The following is a 26,986-nucleotide window of genomic DNA, read 5'->3' as shown; positions in this document are numbered from 1 at the left end:
CTTTTCTAAAACTTTTTTTCCCATTGGGTTTTATTTTAATTAAGGTTTTAACGAGGCACATTACTTATTGAGTAGACATTCAAGGGGGAGTGTTATGAATAGAATTGTAATTAGAGTGAATGTCTATCTTGTAAATAGTTTTACTTTGTGGCTAAGTCATTTTTCCCCTATAAATAGAGAGGTCTTACCCCATTGTAAATCATCCTAAAATTCAATAAGAATTTCCCCTCTCTCTTTCTCTGCAATATTGTTCTTCTTCTTTTATTGTTTCATTACAAAGATAATACACTCAGGTACATATGTTATAGTTAATAAGGCTTGTGCATTAGTCCCCCAAATTTGGGAGGCCCCATTTTTTTGAAATAATAAATTTATAGATATTTTAAAAAATATTTAGTACTTTTAGTACAAAAATAGACTTTCTCATGTAAATAAAGTAACTGTTTGGCTTACTTAAAAATGGGTAATATGAATAATTAACATGAACTGAAATTGATTTGATAAGGGAAATAGTATAAGTAGAAGATACTACTCTGATCGACATACTTAATTAAATAAAAAGACTTTCCTTTTCCAAATGCTTATATTGCTTGTAGAATAATATTAACAGTTTCTACAAGAGTTGCCTCAGCGAAAAAAGTTTTCCAAAATTAAAATTGATAAAATCTTAGCTAAGATCAATAATGTCTCAAGAAAGATTAAATGGGCTGGCTATATTAGTTGAATTCTTTTTTTTTTTTGTTGAAAAAATTGATTATTAAAATATTATTCCATTTACACCTATGGTGTGAGATAATACTGGGTATGTTGTTGTTGTTATTGTTGTTGTTGTTGTTGTTATTACTCCATTTACCGCTTCGCATCTCAAAAATCTAGAAGAATAGACTTCAAATAGAAATTTATTTTTTAACTTTATTTTTTTTTAAAAAGTAGTCCTCACATTAAACTTTATTTTTAGGCCACACATATGCTTGAGCCATCCCTGTTAGGTATATAAGTAATAATTTAGAAGTAAAATTGTTAGTTCAAAAGTGCTAAATTTGAGTAATTAAGTGAATTTGAGTTCTTAAAAAAATTGTAAATATTAAATAAAAAATATTATTTTTTATATGAACGCAAACTTTGTTACATAGATGAAGTGTATTAAATTGACCAATCCGACCACAGATACCACCAACAAGAGAAAGAACTGTGTAAGACGAACATTGTGGAGAAAAACAAGGAAGAACATGCACGAACACATTCTAATGGTCTTAAACAAATTCGGACGTTTAAAAAAACATTCGTTGTCCAATTCCCGAATTAAGTTGGAGAAAGTGACAGATAATTTTGAAATATTTCATCTTTAGTCCCTCCACTAGAATATGTAAATGCAATATTATTTTGTGGTGGCAATATAATCTTAGCCAGGCTTGCTACAGAAAGTTAAGCCTATGGTGAAAATAGCAGCAAAAGCATTCATTCGACTTTTTAGGCAAAGACAAGTCAATCTCTTAATCTCCATTCGAGTCCTTAGACTTACTGAGGAACATCGATTTGCCATCGCCATTGTCAATAGAAACGAACTCTAATTTTTCTGGTTTTCCCCAACAAAAATCAGCAGCATATAAGTCATGCTTTGTTTATCCAGTAACTGAAAAAGGTCGTTTCCAATCTGTGGTGAACAGTTCTTTTAAAAACTCCCCATTTAGTATTGATTCCTCATCCTTTATCTTTTTCTAAATACTTTCTCCAACTAATTTTGTAGCAATTATAAAACCTTATTTTCCAGCTACATTAGCATGACTTGTTTTTATAATGTATGGCACTATGCAATTTCCGAAGTAAGTTGTAGCACAAAAGAAGAACTCCATTTCATTCTCGTCTATTTCTTTCCCTATTGCAGCCTCTGATTTTATCAAGCAAGTCCATACATAAGCACACGTTACTGTCAAAGGTGTTATGTGAGTTAGGCTTGGTCCTTTTGAAAATATTAACTTCTTTAGCTTTACGATGTCTGTTAAATATGAGTTTTAATGATAAAATATAATATATCACATTTGATGCAGGATCACAAGAGATAAAACAAAGGAATCAAGAAGCCCTATCATTCAAGTATGGATTAAGGAAACAATTTCTGTTAACGGGAGCTCAATAAGTAAAAAGGAAAAAGCATCAATGCTTACAGATGAAAAAAAGAAGAAACAATGGAGATCCGGAAAAGAATCAATCAATGATTTGATAGATAATTGACGGAAGCTATTATAGGAAGGTCCCAAATCAAAGAAAAACAAAATTGCGAAGCGATACACTGGAGATCGTTGAAGCCCAAAATTAAGGGATTCATCAGCAATCACTCAAGTAATGGAAAAGATATGCCCAGCGGATGAACAGCCTGTCAAGACCAAAAATCAAGGAAGATCAACGGAAACTTGTCTTTATTCTTGGAAAGAATCAATTTATGATTTCTTTCAAGGATTAGCTCCCTTGGTTTTGCAATCTATCAAGATTCACGAGTTAAGAAGGTCTCACGAAGTATATGTACATCTGTTCCAGGATTGAAGCATACATACTTTGAATGAACCATTATCACTCCTTTTGTTCTACTCCAAACACGTATTGTGGTTCTTTTTAGATTTGTTGTGTAATTAGTGATAGAAGAAAAAGAGACGAACATTGGTAAGGCATTGTATCAAGAAGATAAAAGTGACATAGAGAGTAAGCTGTTAGTGTAAAGCTATATCAACCATTCTGTACTCGAGAAACCTCCAACACTGAAAGAGACCACCCTTGCAACCCAAGGGTACTATAGTAGGGTTCACATTGAATCCGAACCAATATAAAATTCCGATGTCTTTATTTCCTGCATTTTATTTTTGCACTACTATTATTCTATTCTTATCTCTAGTTGACTAATTGGTAAAGTAGCCAACTACTTATAATACTAAAATTAAAAATAGACAATACCCCCTCCCCCCCCCCCCCATATATTCAATTGGTATCAGAGCTAGTCTCACAATGTTTGCTTAACAGCTTGTGAGAAAAGATCATGGCAAATCAAGTGACTATCGGAGGACTGTTTCAAGAAGGAACATTGTAATTCAGGCCACCATATTTCAATGGACAATACTTTTCTCACTGGAAAGTGCGAATGAAAATATTTGCAAAATCCTATGATGTCAAAGTATGGCGCGTTATCAAAATGGATAACTATCCACTCCCAGTAGTAGCTTAACCACCCACTGATCAGAAAGATATAGATGAATACACAGACGAGCAGATGACCATTGTTCATACCAATGCTAAAGCATAGAATTTGCTCTATAATTCTATAAGTGGAGAGGAGTATGAGAAAATCTCAAGTTGTGATACAGCCAAAGAAATATTGGATAAACTGAAAGTTACATATGAAGGAACCAGCAAAGTGAAAGAAACTCACATTAACATGTTGATTCATGAATATGAACTCTTCCAGATGAAAAAAAAAGAATCCATTGAGGAAATGCTTGCAAGGTTCAACAAAATTATTAGCGATCTAAATGTTTTTGGCAAACCCTACTCAAGTGGTGATCAAGTTCGAAAATTTTTAAGAAGTCTACCTACCACTTGGCAGACAAAAGTAGTTGCATTCGAATCTCAATATCTTAACAAACTTTCATAGGGAAAAATGCATAAGTACCCCCCTGAACTATACCCGGATTTCTAACTACACACTTTTTCTTTGCGGGAATCCTATTACTCCCCTAAACTTATTTTAAATGGAATTATTTGCACCCTTAACACTGACGTGACACTTATGCATTTTCCCCAACTTTAATATGATGAACTTTAAGGAGATCCTATAGCATTCTAGAAAACACATATCAAGAAAACAAACCAAAAAGAAAAGAAGAAAATAGTCGCTTTCAAAGCTACAACTGAAAGACCTGAAAATAATATTGATGATGACCGAGAAGCTCTTGAAGAAGAGATTGCCATGGTTTCAAGAAACATTGATAGTTTAATGAGAAGATACAGAAACACAAGAAGGGGAAGGATGCCACCCAGGCGAACCAAACAATATAATGAATAAGACAAGAATGATGGAAAATGTTATGAGTGTGAAAGGTATGGGCATGTTCAAGCTGACTGTCAAGATCTTAAATAAAAAGGTCTTCAGAGGATTCAATAAAAACAAGTCTTTCAGAAGTTGGAGTGATGAAGACGGTTTAGAACATGGAAAAATAGCAAATATGTGCTTCATGGCCATTCTAGAAAACGACATGAACAAATACTCAGGCTGTTGGACCGATGAAGATGTATCAGACGATGAATTCAAAGAAGATACTAAAAATTCTTTCATGGCATGAGGTGAAATAAGCGAGGTAATATCTTTTGACTGTGATAAATGTAATGAATTGCATGATATTCTTGACCTTACCCTAAAAGAGTCTCAAAAATTGATGAATGAACTAAAGAGACTCAATAGGGAAAAGAAAGACTGGGAACTCAAGCTTGAAGTCTGTGAAATTGAGAGAGATGTACTTCAAGATGAAGTTCAGGAATTGTAAATGCAACTTAATGGCATGTGCAAGTCCACCAGTCACAGTTCTGTCAAGTCTAATCAGGCGACTTACAAGTCAACTAGAAAAGTATAGGTTAGAACTGAGTCCACAAGTACTAACACAAGCGGTAGATCAAAAACTTGATCAACCCCTATGTGTCATTACTATAACAAAAGTGGACATAAATATTCTTTTTATCGATTTCGTAAATATAGTATTACATGATGGATTTGGAAACCCAAAAACAATCCTGATTCTAGTAGAACTAACAAACAAGGAACCAAGCAAGCTTGGGTACCTAAAAGAAGGTGATAATTTATCTTGCAGGAACACCACAGAAAGAGCCGCAAAGGAAAATTATACTTAGACAGTGTGTGTTCCAGTCACATGATATAAGACAAAACCTGTTCAAATAAGTTAATAAGATAGATGGAGGAAGTGTTAATGTAACGACCCGGCCGTTCTAAAGCCGTTGACTAAAATTCCGTTACCATGTGTATAAGTTGACTAAAGCCCTATATGACTCAAACAAGCTCCACGAGCCTGGTATGAAAGACTTAGCTCATTCTTACTCGACCATGGCTTTACAAGAGGTAAAGTAGACACTACATTTTTTGTCAAAAGATCTTCAGGAGGTAATATTATTATTCAAGTCTATGTTGATGATATTATCTTTGGAAGTGCTAACCCTCTTTTGTGCAAGGAATTTGCTAGTCTTATGCAAAGTGAGTGTGAAAAGAGCATGATGGGATAGCTTACGTTTTTCCTTGGACTTAAAATTAAACAATCTGAAGAATAAACTTTTGTGTGCTAGACAAAATATACAAAGGAATTAATTCAAAATTTTGGCATGAGCAGTGCTAAATAAATTGGAATGGTAATGAGCCTGTCAACAAGTCTCGACAAGGACGAAAAAAAATCCAGTTGATGAAACAAAATATCGTGGAATGATTGGCTCTCTACTTTACTTGACTGCAAGTTCACCAAATATTATGTTTAGTATGTGTAAATGCGTCAGGTTTCTATCAGCTCCTAAGGAATCGCATCTGACTGCAGTAAAGAGCATAATTCGTTATCTCATCGAAACTATTTCTTATGGACTATGGTACCCACGTTCTAAGAATTTTATGCTGGAAGGTTTTTCAGATGTTGATCTTGCAGATGATAAGGAAGACAGAAAAAGCACCAGGGAAACATGTTAATTACTGACAAAGGCATTAATATCATGGAACAGTAAGAAACAAGGCTCCGTTGTATTATCCACAATGGAGGCGGAATATATTGCCATTGGGCAATACTGTGCACAATCACTATGGATGTCTCATCAACTGGGTGACTATGAACTATTTTTAAACCTATCCAAATATTTTGTGATAACTCTAGTGCTATATGTATCTAAAAGAATCTTGTGCATCATTCTAGGTCTAAGCATATAGACGTTAAATATCATTTCATTAGATATCATATCCTTAAAGGAGATATAGAATTATCATTTGTTTGGCATCACTGATCAACTAGCGAACATTTTTACTAAGCCTTTACTTGAAGATAGATTTTTCTCCCTAAGAGAACTACTTTTTCACTTGATCATAAAAATTAGGACCTATATGTTAATTTTTATTGTTGCGTGTCTAATGTTTTTAGTTTTATTTTCTTCGTAAGTATGCATTAATTAAACGCCTCTGATTTCCCTCTTTTTTCCATCAATCGTAGCTTTCAAGAAAGGAAAATCAATCATCATGACCCCTTACTGACACCCTTTACTTTCTTGCACTCAACCATCAAAATCCCTTCTTTTTAATCCTCTGAACTATTCTCCCATTTCTTCATTATTCCTATACCTTCTTCAAAATTCTTCAATGGCTAAACACTCTAAGAATCCTTATGCCTCCACTAGAAAAAGCACTCATTCCAGGGGAAAACCCTCTTCTCAGCCTCTAGAACAAGTAGACCTAGGGTCTGATCATTTAGAAGGGTTTTCCTCTTCTTAGGCAGAACCATCTGAACACTCTCACTGAATAGGAGAAAAAGCTCTTAGTAAAAGGCCTATAGAAGACCACATTGAATCTTTAACCCCCAAGAAATCCAAAGTAGATCTCTACAGTTCTCTAGAGTCCGACCTAAATTTCTGGAATACCCCAAATAGGATTTCTTTGTTGCTCTGAAAGACAAACCCATCGCTCATGGTAGAGTAATCGACCTTGATGACATGGAGGACCTCGATTGTAAGGTAAAAGATCTGCTTGTTTTTCAAGGATGGTCTAAGTTCTTTTCTGTACCCCCTCCCAAAGTTTATGAACCCTTAGTGTCACGACCTGGATTTTCCACCCTCGGGAGTCATGATGGCGCCTATCAATGTGAGCTAGGCAAGCCAATCCTTTCACTACTTACTTCATTATCCAATTATTTCTTTTTAACAAATATAAGGAGATAACGTATAAACAGCGAAACTTTAAATTAAAGTAGAAGACATCAATAAAATATCTGAAATCTGTGTCTATTACAATTACTTAAGCCTTAATCACCCAAAACCTGGTGTCACAGTGTCACAGACGGTCTAAGATTGCTACATACAAAGTCTGAAGAAATAACAGTACACTGTTTCTGAAGTAAGGAAAATGAAACAGGGAATAAGGGATAGAGGGAGATGCTAGGGCCACCGAACGCCTGCAGGTTTACCTTGGATCTCCGCGTGGACTGAAGGTAGCCTCCAAACTACGGTCCAAGCGCTGCTCCGGGATCTGCACATAGTGCATAATGTAGTATCAGCACAACCGACCCCATGTGATGGTAAGTGTCTAGCCTAACCTCGGCAAAGTAGTGACGAGGCTAGGACCAGACCACCAAATAAACCTATGCAATTATATAATATACAATAGAAAGTAAAGTAGGAATAAACAAGTATAGATGGGAGGGGGAAACATGCTTCGGGGAATAACAAGTAAAACAGAATATCAAGAGAACTATAAAGGAATCAAATCCAACCACTAATAAAAATAAGAAAAACAAAGGCGGATTTCACTTTCTTTTCACATCTTGTTGCAGGCGTGCAACCCGATCCCATTTCTTATATCTCGTGGCAGACGTGCCACCCGCTCCCATTTTATGTATCTCATGGTAGGCACGCCACTCACTCCCATTTCATTTATCTCGTGGTAGGCGTACCACCCGCTCCCATTTCATTATATCTTGTGGTAGGCGTACCACCCGCTCCAATTTCCTTATATCTTGTGGTAGGCGTACCACCCGCTCCCTATTTCCTTATATCTTATGGTAGGCGTACCACCCGCTCCTAGTTACAAGCCAACAATAATCACAAGGAATCCCGGCAAGGGAACAAGAGCAATATAACAACTTCCCCGTAAGGGAACAATGATATTTCAACAACATCCCGGCAAGGGAACAATAATATCAAACAAACATCCCGGCAAGGGAACAATACTATCAAACTAAACATCCCGGCAAGGGATCATTAATATCAAACAAACATCCCGGCAAGGGTACAATGGTGAAAATAATATATGAAGTGCAATAAACCACAACGGGGTCATAACAATTATAATACAAGACTCACAGGCATGCTTGACACCAACGTATTCCCTCAAGCTAAGGTTAGACCAAACACTTACCTCGATGCCACGAACACACTCAAGTTTTAACTATAGCTTTACCCCTTGATTACATCGCCAATTTGCTCATATCTAGTCACAAGTTACTTAAGTACATCAATAAGTGCTAAATGAATCAATTTGAATGCATGAAAATGAATTTCCCAAAGTTTTGCCCAAAAAGTCAAAAATCTTCCCCAGGCCCACATGGTCAAATCTCGAGGTTCGAACCAAAACCCGATTACCCATTCCCCCACGAACCCAAATATGTGATTTGTTTTGAAATCGGACCTCAAATCGAGGTTCAAATCCCCAATTTTTGAAAAACCTAGGTTCTACCCAAAACACCTAATTTCCCCCATGAAAATCATTGATTTTGAGTTGAAATCATGTTAAAAGATGTTAATGATTAAAGGAAATGAGTTAAAATTTACTTACAATCGAGTTGGAAAAAGAGTTGTTCTTGGAAAGTCACACTAAGGAGTTTGTATTTTGAAAAGATGTGAAAATTAAGTTGAAAATCGTCTAAGTATAAAATTTGCAGGCCTCAGATATGTGAATTGCGAACAGGGGTTCGCAATTGCGAACCCCGACCTTTGCTGGGTTGGGAAATGCAAAGGGAGGCCCTCATTTGCGAGCTGGGAATTGCGAAGAAAGGGTCGCATTTGCGAACCCTTCATAAAATGCTGGACTTTCGCATTTGCGAAAATAATGTCGCATTTGCGACTTGGGAATTGCGACTACAGCATCGCATTTGCGATCACTGGCCAAATGGAAAACTTCGCATTTGCGTGGATAACCTCGCATTTACAACATCGCATTTGCGATCCAGGCTTCACAAAATGTGAAGCTTGCAGGCCTGCTATGTATAGCTGAAGAACCTACAATTTTCTAAGTTCAAAATGCACCCCGTGGCCTATCTAAAACTCACCCGAGCCCTTGGGGTTACAAACCAAACATGAACACCACCCTAAAAACATCATACAGATTCGCTCGTACATCCAAATCACTAAAATAACATCAACAACTATGAATTAAACCTCAAAATCAATGAAATTTTCCCATAACTTCTTTAAAAATCAAATCTTGCATTTAAGGTCCGAATCACGTCAAATGTATTTCGTTTCTCACCAAACTTGATAGAATTATCTTAAATCATATATAAGACCTATACCAGGTGCCAGAACCAAAATACGGGCCCGATACCATCGAATTTTAATCAAAGATCATTTCCAAACCTTATAAACAATTTCAGAAAATAATTTTCTTCAAAAATTTATTTCTTGGGCTTCGGACCTCGGAATTGGATTCCGGACACATACACAAGTCCTGTAGTTTCCTACGGACCCTCCGGGATAGTCAAAGCACGGGTCCGAGTCTGTTTACCCAACACGCTGACCGAAGTCAAATTAACTCATTTTATAGTCAAAATTTATCATTTTCACAGATTTTCACATACAGGCTTTCCGGCAACGTGCTCGAACTGCGCACACAAATCAAGGTGATGCTAAAAGAGGTTTTTAAGGCATCAGAATGCAGAATTTCATTTTAAAACAAGTGATGACCTTTTCGGTCATAACATTCTCCACCTCTAAAACAACCCTTCATCCTCGAACGGACAGAAGAAGGAAGTACTTGAGTCGGGTAAAAGATGGGGATAATGGCTCCGCATATCAGACTCGGACTCCCAGGTCGATGCCTCAAGAGGCTGACCCCTCCACTGAACACGAACAGAAGGAAAACTCTTCGATCTCAACTAACGAACCTGCCGATCTAGAATAGCTACCGGCTCATCCTTATAGGACAAGTCCTTGTCCATCTGGACAGTGCTGAAATCTAACACGTGGGATGGATCGCCGTGATACTTTCTAAGCATGGACACATGAAACACTGGATGCACGGTTGATAAGCTCGGCGACAATGCAAGTCTATAAGCCACCTCTCCTACTCGATCAAGAATCTCAAATGGGCCAATGAACCTAGGGTTAAGCTTGCCCTTTTTCCCAAACCTCATCATGCCCTTCATAGGCGACACTCGAAGCAATGCCCGCTCACCGACCAAGAATGCCAAATCACGAACCTTGCGGTTTGCATAACTCTTTTGCCTGGACTTAGCTGTACGAAGCATATCCTGAATAATCTTAACCTTGTCCAAGGCATCCTGAACCAGATCCGTACCCAATAAATGAGACTCTCCCAGCTCAAACCATCCAACCAGATACCGACACCGCCTACCATATAAAGCCTCATAAGGAGCCATCTAGATACTCGACTGGTAGCTATTGTTGTAGGCAAACTCTACTAAAGGCAAAAACTGATCATATGAGCCTCCAAAGTCAATGACACAAGCTTGCAACATATCCTCCAAAATCTGAATGGTCCGCTAGGACTGTCCGTCCGTCCGAGGACGAAATGTTGTGCTCAACTCAACCCACATGCCCAACTCTCACTGAACTGCTCTCCAGAAATGTGAGGTAAACTGTGTACCTCAGTCCGAAATGATAGACTCAAGCACACCATGAAGATGAACAATCTCCCGGATATAGATCTTAGCTAACCTCTCGAAAGAATAGGAGATTTCCACAGGAATGAAATGCGCTGACTTGGTCAGCCTATCAATAATAACCCACACTGCATCAAACTTCCTCCGAGTCTTTGGGAGTCCAACAACAAAATCCATAGTGATCCGCTCCCACTTCCACTCGGGAAGCTCAATCCTCTGAAATGAACTACCGGGCCTCTAATGCTCGTACTTAACCTATTGACAATTCAAACACCGAGCCACATATGCAACAATAGCCTTCTTCATTCTCCGCCACCAATAATGCTACCACAAATCCTGATACATCTTAGCGATGCCCGGATGAATAGAGTACCGGGAACTATGGGCCTCCTCTAAAATCAACTCTCGAAGTCTATCCACATTAGACACACAAACTCGACCCTGCAATGTCAAAACTCCATCATCACCTAATGTAACCTGCTTGGCACCTCCGCACTGCACCGTGTCTCTGAGGACACACAAATGGGGATCATCATATTGCCTATCTCAGATACGCTCTAATAAAGAAGAACGGGCGACCGTGCAAGCTAACACACGACTGGGTTCAGAAACATCCAACCTCACAAACTGATTGGCCAAATCCTGAATATCTAAAGCAAACGGTCTCTCACTGACCGGAATATTAGAAAGACTGCCCATACTGGCTGACTTCCTACTTAAGGCATCGGCCACCACATTGGCCTTTCCCGAATGATATAAGATAGTGATATCATAATCTTTCAACAACTCCAACCACCTCATCTGCCTCAAATTCAACTCCTTTTCCTTGAACAAATACTAAAGACTCTTGTGATCCGTGAACACCTCACATGCCACGCCATACAGATAATGCCTCCAAATCTTCAATGCGTGAACAATGGCTACCAACTCTAAATCATGAACCAGATAGTTCTTCTCATGAATGTTTAACTGCCCCGAAGCATACGCAATGGCTTTGCCATCCTGCATCAACACTGCACCTGGTCCAATACAAGATGCATCACAATAAACTGTATAAGGCCCTGAACCTGTGGGCAAAACCAACACTGTTTCTGTAGTCAGAGCTGTCTTGAGCTTCTGAAAGCTCGCCTCACACTCATCCAACCATCTGAACCGGGCACCTTTCTGGGTCAACCTGGTCATCGGGGTTGCGATAGATGAAAACCCCTCTATGAACCGACGATAGTAGCCTACCAATCCCAAGAAACTTCGAATCTCTATAGCTGATACCGGTCAAGGCTAGTTCTTGACTACCTCAATCTTTTTTAGATCCACCTGAATACCCTCTGCTGATACAATATGACCCAGGAATCCACTGAACTCAATTAGAACTCACAATTCGAGAACTTAGCATATAACTGACTATCCCTCAAGGTCTGAAGAACCACTCTAAGATACTGCTCGTGCTCCTCCCGGCTGCGGGAATATATCAAAATATCATCAATGAAGACTATCACGAACGAATCCAAGTAAGGCCTGAACACTAGGTTCATCAAATCTATAAAAGTTGCTAGGGTATTTGTCAACCTGATTGACATCACCAAGAACTCATAATGCCCGTACCGAGTGCGAAAAGCTATCTTAGGGACATCAGATGCCCTAATCCTCAACTGATGGTAGCCATATCTCAAGTCAATCTTCGAAAATACCTTAGCACCCTGAAGCTGATCAAAAAAATCATCAATCCGAGGCAATGGATACTTATTCTTGACCGTAACCTTGTTCAACTCCCGGTAATTAATACACATCCTCATCGATCCGTCCTTCTTCTTAACAAACAACACTAGCATGCCCCAAGGCGAAACACTCGGCCTAATGAAACCCTTCTCAAGCAAGTCTTGCAACTACTCCTTCAACTCTTTCAACTCGGGCGGGGCCATACGGTACATCAGGATAGAAATGGATTGAGTGCCCAGAGTCAAATCAATTCACAAGTCAATATCCTTGTCGGGTGGCATACCCGACAGGTCTGAAGGAAATACCTTAGGAAACTTATGAACAATGGGCACGGAATCAATAGAAGGAACCTCAGCACTAGAATTACGAACATATGCCAAATAGGCCAAACACCCCTTCTCGACCATACGTCGAGCCTTCACATAAGAGATAACACTATGAGTAGAATGACTAGGAGTCCCTCTCCACTCTAAACGAGGTAAACCCGGTAAGGCTAAGGTCACAATCTTAGCATGACAGCCCAAGATAGCGTGGTAAGGTGATAACAAGTCAATCCCTAATATAACATCAAAATCAACTATGTCTAGAAGCAACAAGTCTACACGAGTCTCAAAACCCCCAATCATGACTAAATAAAAGTGATGGACTCGATCTACCACAATAAAATCACCTACCGATGTAGACACATAAACAAGATCACTCAAGAAATCACTAGGCATAACCAGATACGGTGCAAAATAAGATGACACATATGAATACGTAGACCCTGGACCAAATAATAGTGAAACATCTCTATCACAAACTAGAACCGTACCTATAATAACTACATCATAAACCTCAGCCTCGGTCCTGGATGGAAAAGCATAGCATCGAGGTTGGGCCCTACCACCCTAAACTACATCACTAGGATGGTCTGCTGTTGGCTGACCTCCACCTTTAGCGGCCTCAGCTCCACCTCTAATACCTCTACCTCCACCTCTAGCACCTCTACCCCCACCTCTAGCTGGCTGGGCGGGCTGTGGAACACCTAGTGCCTGAACCATAGCATAGTAGCCCTGATGCTGAGAGCTACTCGGTGCTTGAAGGCAATACCTAGCAATGTGCCTCGTGTCGCCACAAGTAAAACAAGCCCTCGAATGCTGGGGATAATGACCCTAGAAACTTTGAAGTGGCGGTTCACTGATAGGAGTTGATGGTGTACTGTATGACTACTAATCGGAATATTGCATCTGAGAACCACGACCACCTGAAGCACTGTGAGAAACCTGAAGTGCTGACTGAAAAGGCCTAGGAGGATGGCCTCTACCATGTGAATCCCTACCTCCAGAAAAGGTACTACTAAATCGTCCTGAATGACGGGGCATTTTGTCTGACCCATGACCACCTTCCTGCGACTGAACCATCTCTACTCTCCGGGCCACATTGGCTGCTTCCTGGAAAGATATCTCACTCCTAGTCTCCCTAGCCATCTGAAGGCGAATCGGCTGAATAAGTCCATCAATGAACCTCCTCACCCTCTCTCTCTCTCGGTGGGAAGTGTGACAAGAGCATGACGAGCCATGTCGATGAATCTGGTCTCATACTGGGTAACAATTATGGAACCCTGCTGAAGACGCTCGAAGTGCCTACGATAGGCCTCTCTCTGAGTGATGGGGAGAAACTTCTCCAGAAATAGCTGAGTGAACTGCTCCCAAGTCAAAGCTGGCGACCCGACTGGTCTAGCCAAATAGAAATCCCTCCACCAAGTCTTGGTGGATCTAGACAAGTGAAAAGTGGCAAAATCAACCCTATTGGTCTCAACTATCTCCATGTTCCTAAGAACCTCGTGATAGCTGTCTAGACAATCCTGGGGATCCTCAGTAGATGCACCTCGGAAAGTAGTATTGAAGAGCTTGGTGAACCTATCAAGCCTCCACAAAGCATCGGCAGACATAACTGCTCCATCACCGGCCTAAGCTACCACACCCGGCTGAACTGCTCTAATTGGCCGAATCGCTGGAGTCTGAATCTGGGGAGCTACCTGCTCCGGAGTGTGAGTAGCAGGAGTTTGGGCTCCTCCTCCAGCCTGAGAGACAGCTGGTGCTACAGAAAGTAAACCTGCCCGGGTAACACTCTCCATAAGGCCCACTAGATGGACCAGAGCATCCTGAAAAACTAGGGTATCAATAAACCCCTCTGGGACATGAGTTGGGCCTACCAGAATTGTTGGGGATGGAACCCCATCATCAAAATCAACCTGAGGCTCCGCTGTGGGTGTTGCTTCTCTAGGCTGAGATCTACCCCTACCTCATCCTCTAGCATGACCTCGGCCTCTGCCTCACCCTCTGCCCCTCGTGGGAGCTACTGTTGGGGGCTCAGGCTGCTAGTTAGTGGATGAGGAAGCGTGCGTTCTCTCCATCTGTGAAAGAACTGAGTAGAAATTCAATTATCATTGAGAGACCAAACCGCACGATAGGAAAGAATAAATGTGAAGTTTTTCCTAACTCTGTAGCCTCTGGGGATAAATACAGACGTCTCCGTACTGATCCCTCAGACTCTACTAAGCTTGTCTGTGAACTGTGAGACACATGTAACCTAGAGCTCTGATACAACCTTGTCACGACCCGGATTTCCCACCCTCGGGAGTCATGATGACGCCTACTAATGTGAGCTAGGCAAGCCAATCCTTTGACTACTTACTTCATTGTCCAATTATTTCTTTTTAACAAATATAAGGCGATAACGTATAAACAATGGAACTTTAAAATAAAGTAGAAGACATCAATAAAATATCTAAAATCCGTGTCTATTACAATTGCTCAAGCCTTAATCACCCAAAACCTGGTGTCACAGTGTCACAGACAGTCTAAGATTGCTACATACAAAGTCTGAATAAATAACAGTACACTATTTCTGAAGTAAGGAAAATGAAATATGGAATAAGGGATAGAGGGAGACGTCAGGGCCTGCGGACGCCTGTAGGTCTACCTTGGATCTCCGCGTGCCCTGAAGATAGCCTCCAAACTACGGTCCAAGCGTTGCTTCAATATCTGCATATAGTGCAGAGTGTAGTATCAGCACAACCGACCCTATGTGCAGGTAAGTGTCTAGGCTAGGACCAGACCACCAAATAAACATGTATAATTATATAATATACAACGGAAAGTAAAGTAGGAATAAAAAAGTAAAGATAGGAGGGGAAAACCATTATATCTTGTGGTAGGCGTTCCACCCGCTCCTAGTTACAAGCCAACAATAATCACAAGGAATCCCGACAAGGGAACAAGAGCAATATAACAACTTCCCGGCAAGGGAACAATGATATTTCAACAATATTCCAGCAAGGGAACAATAATATCAAACAGACATCCCGGCAAGGGAAAAATACTATCAAAACAAACATCCCTACAAGGGATCATTAATATCAAACAAATATCCCGGCAAGGGAACAATGGTGATAATAACATATGAAGTGTAATAAACCACAACAGAGTCATAACAATTATAATACAAGACTCACGGGCATGATTGACACCAACGTATAGATACTCGTCACCATGCCTATACATTGTACTCCACAATTAACATGTAGCAAATAAGACACAACTCCCAATTCCTCAAGCTAAGGTTAGACCAAACACTTACCTCGATGCCACGAACACAACTCAAGTTTCAATTATAGCTTTACCCCTTGATTCCACCGCCGATTCGCTCGTATCTAGTCATAAGTTACTTAATTACATCATCAAGCGCTAAATGAATCCATTTGAATGCATGAAAATGAATTTCCCATAGTTTTGCCCAAAAAGTTAAAAATCGCCCCCGGGCACACATGGTCAAATCTCGAGGTTTGAACCAAAACCCAATTACCCATTCCCCCACGAACCCAAATATTTGATTTGTTATGAAATCGGACCTCAAATCGAGGTCCAAATTCCCAATTTTTGAAAACCCTAAGTTCTACCGAAAACAGCCAATTTCCCCCATGAAAATCATTGATTTTGAGTTGAAATCCTGTGAAATGATGTTAGTGATTGAAGGAAATGAGTTGAAATTAACTTACAATCGAGTTGGAAGAAGAGTTGTTCTTGGAAAATCACCCTAAGGAGTTTGTGTTTTGAAAAGATGTAAAAATGAGTTGAAAATCGTCTAAGTATAAAATTTGCAGACCTCAGATATGGGTATTGCGAAAAGGGGTTCGCAATTGCGAATCCCGACCTCTGCTGCGTTGGAAAATGCGAAGGGAGGCCCTTATTTGCGAGCTGGGAATTGCGAACAAAGGGTCGCATTTGCGAACCCTTCATAAATGCTGGACTTTCGCATTTGCGAAAATAATGTCGCATTTGCGACTACAGCATCACATTTGCGATCACTTGACAAATGGGAAACTTTGCATTTGCAATAGGGAGCTGGCCTGGGATTCTTTCACAATTGCGACAAGCCGCTCGCATTTGCGAGCCAGGCTTCGCAAATGCGAAACCTGCAAGCCTGCTATGCACAGCTGAAGGACCTATAATTTTCTAAGTTCAAAATGCACCCCGTGGCCTATCCAAAACTCACCCGAGCCCTCGGGGTTCCAAACCAAACATGCACACCACCCTAAAAACATCATACGGACTCGCTCATGCATTCAAATTACTAAAATAACAACAACTATGAATTAAACCTCAAAATCAATAAATTTTTCCCAAAACTTCTTTAAACATCAAATTTTGCATTTAAGGTCCGAAACACCTCAAATGGATTCCGTTTCTTACCAAACTTCACAGAATTATCTTATATAAGACCTGTACTGGGCACCGAAACCAAAATACGGGCCCGATACCATCAAATTTTAATCAAAATTCATTTCCCAACCTTATAAACAATTTCAGAAAATAATTTTCTTCAAAAATTTATTTCTCGGGCTTCGGACCTCGAAATTTTATTTCGAGCATACGCCCAAGTCCCATATATTCCTACGGACCCTTCGGGACAGTCAAATCACGGGTCCAGGTCCGTTTACCTAATATTTTGACCGAAGTCATATTAACTCATTTTATAGTCAAAATTTATCATTTTCACAGATTTTCACATATAGGCTTTTCGGCAATGCGCCCAGACTGCGCACGCAAATCGAGGTGATGCTAAAGAGGTTTTTAAGGACTTAGAATGCAGAATTTCATTTTAAAACAAGTGATGATCACACTTAGAGAGAATTTTCTATGCCAATCTTCGCTCTAGGAAGCTTGATAAGTTAGATTCCATGTTCTAGGAAAACGTATTATTCTTGATTGTGCCATGTTTGACTCAATGTTTCAGTGTAAGTGCCGATTTTCCCATGTTTTCATGAATACTTGGCCTGATTATTTTGAAATTTCTTTTGGTCAAGAAAAATATTGCATTGTTGAGTGTCCATTTGATTCCCTTCCTAGCTAGTTAGGTCCCAGTGATGTTAGTTGCGAAACCCGAGTTCTGGCCCACATTGTTGAAACTAAACTTCTTCCTCGCACTGGCTCATTCTCCACCTTCCCTCAACGAGACACCTTTCTCGTCTACTGTCTTGTGACTGAACTTAAGGTTAACCTATCCTCATGGGTCATAAACTTCATAATTGAGAGTGCTGATGATCCTACCAGTCTACTCTATGGTATGGCTATCACCCACATTTTGGAAGCCCACAACATCTCTATTTCAGAATACCCCTTTGTCTCTGTTTCTAAATGCTACAACTCTAGAACATTTTCCAGTATGGGATGTGTGTGTAATAATGGCTCCTGGGTAAAGAAATAGGAAGGTGAATTTAAGAGTGTTCAACCTGATTCTAAGATAAAAGCATCTGTTTCCCATCATACTGTAAGTGATCCTGATCTTGTAGAAAAATTAACTGCCATTGACAACAAGTTAAACATCATCAAGGACCTTCTTGCTGCAACTCAATCTACAGTTGGGGACATCCATTCCATATCCAAAGAGACTGTGTCCGACGTTTCAAAGATAAGGGCCAAAATTCTCAAACTTGCAGAAAACACAATCAAAACCTTCAAGGAGGTACATGCCAGGATTGATAGGGTGACAGTTTCAGCTAATGCCTGCTTTGAGCGTCTGAAGGAGGCGATTTGCAAAACTTTCACTTATTTCTTGCGTCGTTAATTGTGCTGATTTCAGATAATATTTTTTGCTTTTTTTTTGTTTTGGACTGGTCACCAGTCGTTGGATATTTCTCTTTACTTTTGTTAAACTTTGCATGTATGTGATTTGCAAATATTTACCTATGATGTACCTGTTTCTACTTAATTTCAATTATATCTATGCATATCTCCTCTTTCCTGATGTCAAAAAAGAGGGAGAAAAAAGAAGTCATACATTGCAGGGTAAATAGTATCACCTGTTGAGGGGGAATCGACTGAAGCATATGAGAAAAGAAGTAATACATTGCGGGACAACACATGTTGAGGGGGAGTCGACTGAAGCACATGTTGAGGGGGAGTTGACTATAGGTGAGCAGGCCAACAGGGAAGTAAACTATTATGTATATATATATATATATTATTTTTGTCATCATCAAAAATGGGAAGATTATTAAATATGAGTTTTAATGATGAAAAATAATATATCACATTTGGTGCAGGATCACAAGGGATAAAATAAAGGAATTAAAAAGTCCTATAATTCAAGTATGGATTAAGGAAACAATATTCGTTAACGGGAGCTCCATAAGCAAAAAGGAAAAAGTATCAATGCTTAGAGATGAAAAAGGAAGAAAGAGTGGAGATCCGGAAAAGAATCACTCAATGATTTCATAGATGATTGATGGAAGTTATTATAGAAGGTCCCAAATCAAAGGAAAACAAGATTGCAAAGCGATACAATGGAGATCATTGAAGCCCAAAATCAAGGGATCCATCGGTGATCACTCAAGTAACGGGAAAGATATGCCTAGCGGATAAATAGACTGTCAAGACCAAAAATCAAGGAAGATCAATGGAAACTTGTCTTTATTCTTGGAAAGAATCAATTTATGATTCCTTTCAAGAATCAACTCCCTTGGGTTTGCAATCTCTCAAGATTCACGAGTCAAGAAGGCCTCATGAAGTATATATACATCTGTTCCAGGCTTGAAGCAGCCATACATTGAACGAACCATTATCACTCATTTTGTTCTACTCCAAACAAGCATTGTAGTTCTTTTTAGATCTGCTGTATAGTTAGCGAGAGAAGAAAAAAGAGACAAAAACTGGTAAGGCATTGTATCAAGAAGAGATAACCCTTGCAACCCAAGGGACTGGAGTAGCTTTCACATTAAATCCGAACTAGTATAAAATTCTGGTGTCTTTTTTTTCGATATTTTATTTTTGCAGTACTATTATTCTGTTGTTATCTCTAGTCGATTAATTAGTAAACTAGTCAACTACTTATAATTCTAAAATTAAAAATAAACAATCCCCCCTGTATATTCAATGTCATCCTGTGATACAATAAAAGTAGGTCGAACCTTATCTAGAGGAGTGACGATGTCACACATCTCCAACTTATATTTTTTTGTTTCATCCCACATAGACATCCCTAGTCCATAAGGGTCTTTAATTACTGACCTTTCATAATGTGGAATAAATTCTTTTGCTAAGAATTATTCATCTCCATCGAATTTATAGAGCAACGCCCACACTGTTATGAACCCTACTATGTTAGCTCCATCACCCGCAACTTGATTGTTAGTGAAACCAAGGGATATGCCATGATTCGGAAAAAGTATCACTTGAATGGATATGACCGAGGCTAATTGGATCACAGGTGCATCTCCTTAGGTTCCGACAACTGATGAATAAAGTGATAAAAATCTTTTGTATTACGAGAATGGTTACCAATGATATAATTGAAATCCATATCACTCTCAAAAAAGTAACAGATACAAAATCTCCAATTAGATAATGCAATTCAGGACAACTACTCAAATCTAGTGGACAAACAACATTGCCAGCTAGGGATATGTAGTGTTTGAGAGTGTGATGACCCGATAGGTCATTATGATTTAAAACCAAATTCTCTATTCCGAGGCCTTTAAAACCTCATTTTATCCCTAATTTATTTACGTGCACAGTCCGGACGTATTTTCGGAAAGCTTTTATGTTGAAAGTTGATAAAAATAAGGATTTTTGCTTCAAAACTTCATTTGAGGTTACTTCGGTCAACATTTTTGGTAAACGGACCCCGATTCTTATTTTCATAGTCCCAACAGGTCCGTATCAAAATATGGAACCTGGGCGTATTCCCAGAATCGGATTTGGAGGACCCTAGCCCGAGTTATGAATTTTTGTTAAAAATTGAAATTTGAAAAATTATGGTTTTCAAGAAAAGTATTGATGTTTGATCTTGTTGGTATCGGGTCTATATTTTGGTTTCAAAGCCCGGTACAGGTTCAATATAATATTTAAGACTTGTCTGTGAAATTTGATGAAAAACAGAATTGGTTTGACTTGATTCAGATGCTCGGTTGTGAAAATAGGAATTTTAAAATGTTCTTGAGAATTCATGTGATTTCGTGCTAAATTCGTGGTTTTAGGTGTTATTTTGGTGATTTAATCGTGCGATCAAGTTTATATAATGTTTTAAGAATTGTGTTCATGGTTGGATTGGAGTTCCAAGAGCTCGGGTGAGTTTCGGATATGCTACGGAGTGATTTGAACTTGGAAAATTTTTGCTGGTGTAACTGAGTAGGTTATAGGCCTCTGATCTTGCATTTGCGAGATCAAGCATCATAGTTGCGAGCTCTGAGGGGTTCGCATTTGTAAGGAGAAGCTTGGCCAGCAGTGTTCGCAATTGCGAACTTTTCTTCGCATTTACGAAAGGAGTCTGGGAATGGCAGGGATCACAATTGCAGAAGGTCAGGCTCACATTTACGAGACTTTCTTCGCATTTGTGATAGGTTCTTCGCATTTGCGAACCCCAGGTCACAAATGCGACACTTGCAACTGATCAAAATGACTTTTGGATAGGATTTTACATTCATTCTTCAAATTGTCAAAATCTAAAACACAAGAGATGATTTTCCAAAGACTTCTTCTTCCCCAAATCATAAGTGATTCTTAGCTAGTTTCTTTCAATCTTTCACTTCATTTTACAAGATTTCAACCTAGAATCTAAGGTTTTTCATGGTATAATTGGAGATTTTGGGTAGAAACTAGGGATTTGATAAATTGGGAATTTAGACCTCAAATTGAGGTCGAATTCCAAAACCAATTACATATTCGAGCTCGGGGGTAAATGGGTAATCGGATTTTTGTTCGAATTTCGGGTTTGGACCAAGTGGGCCTGGGTGTTGTCTTTTTCAATAATGGCCTCAATTGAATTCTTATTGATAGTGGGTGATTCCTAAGGCTTATTTTGAAATGTTTGTTTGGTAATTTGCTAGATATTGTTGGTTCGGAGGCGTGTTTGAAAGGCAAAGCTATGATTGCGCTTTGAGTGGCCATTAGAGTGAGGTAAGTGTTGTGTATAACTTTTACTTGAGGGAACTAGGAAACCTCAGAACTATGTGTTATGTGACTTTCATGTGAGAGGCATATATGCATGGTGACGAGTGCTTATACGCCGCCAAATTATCTATTTTCCCTGATTTACTACTTTACCTTAATTGTTTCCTTCGCTGTCTTAATTGTTATATACTCTAAATGCATTCCATACTTAACTTCTATGTGTTAATCAATATCTTCTTCTGTTAACCATGTTAGCTCTCTTCATAGTTCCCCCAATCCCTGCTATTTGCTTAATTTGACTTGGTTGCACCTTCTAACTGCAAATTGTTGGTTTGGTCTCGCTGTGTATTATTATTATTTGTGTAGGTTCTATATTGAACAAGGTTTCCTTTTCTTGGTTCAGTATGGTATTTATTTATCATAAAGGCCTTGTGATTTGGATTGTTGATTTGATTGTGTACATTGAGTGTTCGATACTGATATGTCGGGATCGAGTTGCGCGCCGCAGCAGGTGTAATAAGGGAGGATTGTTATGGTAAAATAAGGGTGAATTGTGATATTTATATTGATATACAGTTGGATCGGGTTGCACACCGCAATAGGTGGAATAAGGGTGGATTATAATAATGATATTGATATATGGTGGGATCGGGTTGCGCGCCGCAACAAATATATATATATATATATATATACTGTTATCGATATTGCTATAGTGGAATAAGGGAGGGTTATATGTTGTCTGGTGGGATCAGGTTGCGCGCCACAATAACCTATACATTTCTATTTCTTGAGCTGCATTGTTTTTAGGTATCTTTATTTGAGCTGGTAGCGATTGGTAACTTTGGATAACACTGGTTTATTTCCGAGGATGTGGTTACCATTTCCTGTTGGCTGTTTAATTATGTACTATATTTCAATTATTTTATCATTATTATAGACTGCATATAAGTTTTAGTGTAGGTGACCTGACTTAGACTCATCACTACTTTGTCGAGGTTAGGCTCGGTACTTACTAGTACATGGGGTCAGTTTTACTGATACTGCACTCTGCACAATGTGAAGATTTTGGAAATGGTTCTAGTGACGGTTATTAGCTAGCTCAAATCAAACATTCGCGGAGACTTGAGGTAAGGTTGTTTAGTGCCCGCAGCTCCTGGAATCCCCATCCTTCGTCTATTTAGTTGTGTACTTTCATTCGAACAACTTGTATTTATTTCAGACCCTTATGTGTACTTTAGTAGTTCGTGCACTCGTGACACCATGTTCAGGGAATTGTAATAGATATATGTCTAGTTCAGCTTCCGTATTGTTACTTTAAATTTATTCAATTATGCTAGTTCTTCTTTAATATCCGATTTAAGCTGTTAAAGGAGTAGATTGTTCTGACGTTGGCTTGCCTAGCAAGTGAAATGTTAGGCTCCATCACGGTTCCGATGGTGGGAATGCCGAGTCGTGACAAGATGGTATCAAAGCACTAGGTTACATAGGTCTCAGGAGTCAGGAGCAAACTTAGTAGAGTCTGGTGGATCGGTACTTAGATGTCTATACTTATCTTCCAAAGGTATGGAGTTAGGATTAGTTTCACTTCTATTCTTCTATGTCGTGCAATTGTATTCTATCATTTTTGATTGAACTCTTCTATTCTGTTCTCTCGCAGATGGCGAGAATGTGTATCGCATATTCAGCTGAGCAGCAACCAGAGCCCCCAACAGTAGCTCCTACGAGGGGCTAGGGTCGAGGTCGAGGTTGTGTTAGAGGCCGAGGCAGGGCAAAGCTCAGCCCCAAGCTTGAGCAGCAGCACCAGCAGTGGAGCCTCAGTTGGAGTTTGATGAGGAGGTTCCAGCCCAGACTATGTCTGTTGGACTAGCTCAAGTCCCGGAGGGGTTCATCGCCACACTAGTGCTTCAGGGCGCTCTAGTCCATTTAGTGGGCCTTATGGAGAGTGTGGCCCAAGCCGGTACATTCCCTATAGCACCAGGTGTCTCTTAGGCTGGGGGAGGAGCACAGACTCCCGCTACTCACACTCCGGAGCATATGTCTCCCCAGTATCAGACTCCAGCAACTTAGATAGTTGGGGCAGTTCAGCCAGTTATTGCGGCACAGGCCGGTGATGGCCCAACTATGTCTTTTGAGGGCTTATTGAGGTTGGACAAGTTCACCAAGCTCTTTCCAGTTAACTTCAATAGTGAACCTTCTAAGGATCCACAGGATTATCTTGACCGATGCCATGAGGTGTTGCGGAACATGGGTATAGTTGAGATCAATGGGGTCGATTTTGCTATGTTTCAGATGATGGGTTCCGCCAACGGATGGTGGAAGGATGTTTTATCGACAAGACCAGATGGGTCACCTGCTCTTACTTGAGACCAGTTCTCTCAGATATTTCTTTAGAAGTTCCTTCCTATCACACAGAGAGAGGACTATCATAGGTAGTTCGAGCGTCTGCAGTAGGGTTCTATGACCGTCACTCAGTATCAGACTAGATTTGTGGATCAGGCCCGTCATGCTATTCTTTTGCTTCCTACCGAGAGAGAGGGTGGGGAGGTTTATTGAGGGACTTGCTCAACCTATCAGATTATAGATGGCTAAGGAGACTTGGAGCGAGATTTCTTTTCAGGCGGCAACTAATGTTTCCAGGCGAGTTGAGATGGTACTAGCTCAAGGGAGTAGTCAGGGATCTGACAAGAGACCTCGTCATTCAGGTGGTTTTAGTGGTGCCTCATTTGGAGGCAGGGGTACCTTTTGTAGGTGCCATCCTCCCAGGCCATATCATTAAGCATTTCAGACATCCCATAGTGCTTCAGGGAGTCGTGATCATTATATGCCTTATTCTGGGCAGCCAATCTACAGTGCACCGCTAGATCCTATCAGTGCACCTCCTATTCAGAGTTATTACTGGGGTCAGCTAGCCTGTTTGGGTCAATCTCAGTTTCAGCAACCACAGTACCAGGATGGATGTTTTGAGTGTGGTAGTTATGGGCATAGTAGGAGGACTTGTCCGAGATTATTAGGCGGCACGCCACAGCAGAGTTCTCGTTCCATGATTTCGGCACCATTTGCATCCCCGCTCGCTCATCCAGTCAGAGGTAGGGGTCAGGGAGCTAGAGGTAGAGGTCAGGCAGCTAGAGGTGGAGGCTAGCCAGTAGGAGGTCGTCCTAGAGATATGGTTCAGAGTGGAGGGGCCCAACCCTAATGCTATGCTTTTCTAGCTAGGACTGAGGCTGAGTCATTTGACACGGTTATTATAGGTAAGGTTTCAGTTTGCAGTAGAGATACCTTAGTTCTATTTGATCCAAGTTCTACATATTCATATATGTCGTCCTATTTTGCTTCATATTTGGTTGTGCCTCGTAATTCTTTGATTTCTTCTGTATATGTGTCCACCCCTGTGGGGGTTTCTATTGTTATAGATCATGTCTATCGTTCTTATGTGATCACTATTGGAGGACTTGGGAGTAGCATAGATCTTCTGCTTCTCGATATGGTTGATTTTGATGTCATCTTGGGTATGGATTGGTTGTCACCTTATCATGCTATATTGGATTGTCACGCCAAGATGGTGACCTTAGCCTTTTTTGGGTTGTCTTGATTAGAGTGGAGGGGGACCCTTGGCCATTCTACCAGTAGGATTATCTCTTATATGAAGGCTCAACACACTGTCGAGAAAGGGTGTCTAGCTTATATGGCCTACGTACATGATTCTAATACGCAGGTTCCTCCTATGGATTCTATGCCCATTGTTTGTAAGTTTCCAGAGGTATATCCTGCAGACTTGCTGGGGATGCCACCCGATAGGGATATTGACTTCTGTATTGATTTGGCTCTGAACACTCAGCCCATTTCTATTCCACCATACCGCATGGCCCCGCCAGAGTTGAAATAATTGAAGGAGTAGTTGCAAGGCTTGCTTGATAAGGGCTTTATTAGACCTAGAGTCTCACCCTGGGGTGTGCCTGTGTTGTTTGTGAATAAAAAGGATGGATCAATGAGGATGTGCATGGATTATCAACAATTCAACAAAGTCACCATCAAGAACAAGTATCCATTGTCGAGGATTGACGACTTTTTTGATCAGCTTCAGGATGCCAAAGTGTTTTTAAAGATCGATTTAAGGTCTGGATACCATCAGCTAAGGATTAGGGCATCTGATGTCCCTAATGCATCTTTTCAGACTCGGTATGGGCATTATGATTTTCTAGTGATGTCATTTGGGCTGACAAATGCCCCAACAGCATTCATGGATTTGATGAATCGGGTGTTCAAGCCCTATATGGATTCCTTTGTCATTATTTTTATTGATGATATCTTGATCTACTCCTACATTCGAGAAGAGCATGAGCAGCATCTTCGGATCGTACTTCAGACTCTGAGGGACAACTAGTTATATGCTAAGTTTTTGAATTGTGAGTTTTTGTTGAGTTTAGTTGCTTTTTTGGGTCACGTTGGATCCGTGAAGGGTATTCAGGTGGATCCTAAGAAGAGTGAGGCCGTTCAGATTTGGCCTAGGCCTATTTCAGTCATGGAAATCCGTAGTTTCTTGGGTTTGGCGGGTTATTACCGTCGGTTTATGGAGGGGTTTTCATCTATAGCAGCCCCATTGACCAGGTCGACCTAGAAGGGTGCCCCGTTCAGATGGTCGGACGAGTCTGAGGCGAGCTTTCAGAAACTCAAGATAGCTTTAACTACGGTACCAGTGTTGGTGTTGCCACACGATCAGGGCCTTATACAGTATATTGTGATGCATCTCGTATTGGTCTTGGTGCGGTGTTGATGTAGAGTGGAAGGGTTATTGCATATTCTTCACGGCAGCTGAAGGTTCACGAGAATAATTACCATGTTCATAACTTAGAGTTGGCAGCCATTGTTCATGCGCTGAAGATTTGGAGGCACTATCTTATGGCATGTCGTGTGAGGTGTTCACGGATCATCGGAGTTTGCAATAATTGTTCAAGGAAAAGGAGCTCAATTTGATACAGAGTAGATGGTTAGAGCTATTGATAGACTATGATATCACCATCTTGTATCATCCCGGAAATGCCAATATGGTGGGCGATGCTTTGAGTAGGAAGTCAGCTAGTATGGGCACCCCTACGTACATTTCAGTCGGTGAGAGACCGCTTGCATTAGATGTTCAGGCTTTGGCCAATCATTTTGTGAGGTTGGATATTTCTGAGCCCAGTCGTATTCTAGCTTGTACAGTCA

The 26,986-nt window shown here is 40.1% G+C and overlaps 1 pseudogene; it reads right to left on the bottom strand.

Annotated features, from left to right (window-relative positions):
* Positions 1–1,402: 1,402 nt before the first annotated feature.
* The window catches only part of LOC104232329 (phenolic glucoside malonyltransferase 1-like), a 40,281-nt pseudogene continuing 14,697 nt past the window's right edge, over positions 1,403–26,986 (bottom strand).

This window comes from Nicotiana sylvestris, chromosome 8 (genome assembly GCF_000393655.2).
Source record: "Nicotiana sylvestris chromosome 8, ASM39365v2, whole genome shotgun sequence".
Taxonomy (NCBI): Eukaryota; Viridiplantae; Streptophyta; class Magnoliopsida; order Solanales; family Solanaceae; genus Nicotiana; species Nicotiana sylvestris.
The sequence above is the reverse complement of the archived record's forward strand: the minus strand, read 5'-3'. Positions and strand labels throughout refer to the sequence as shown.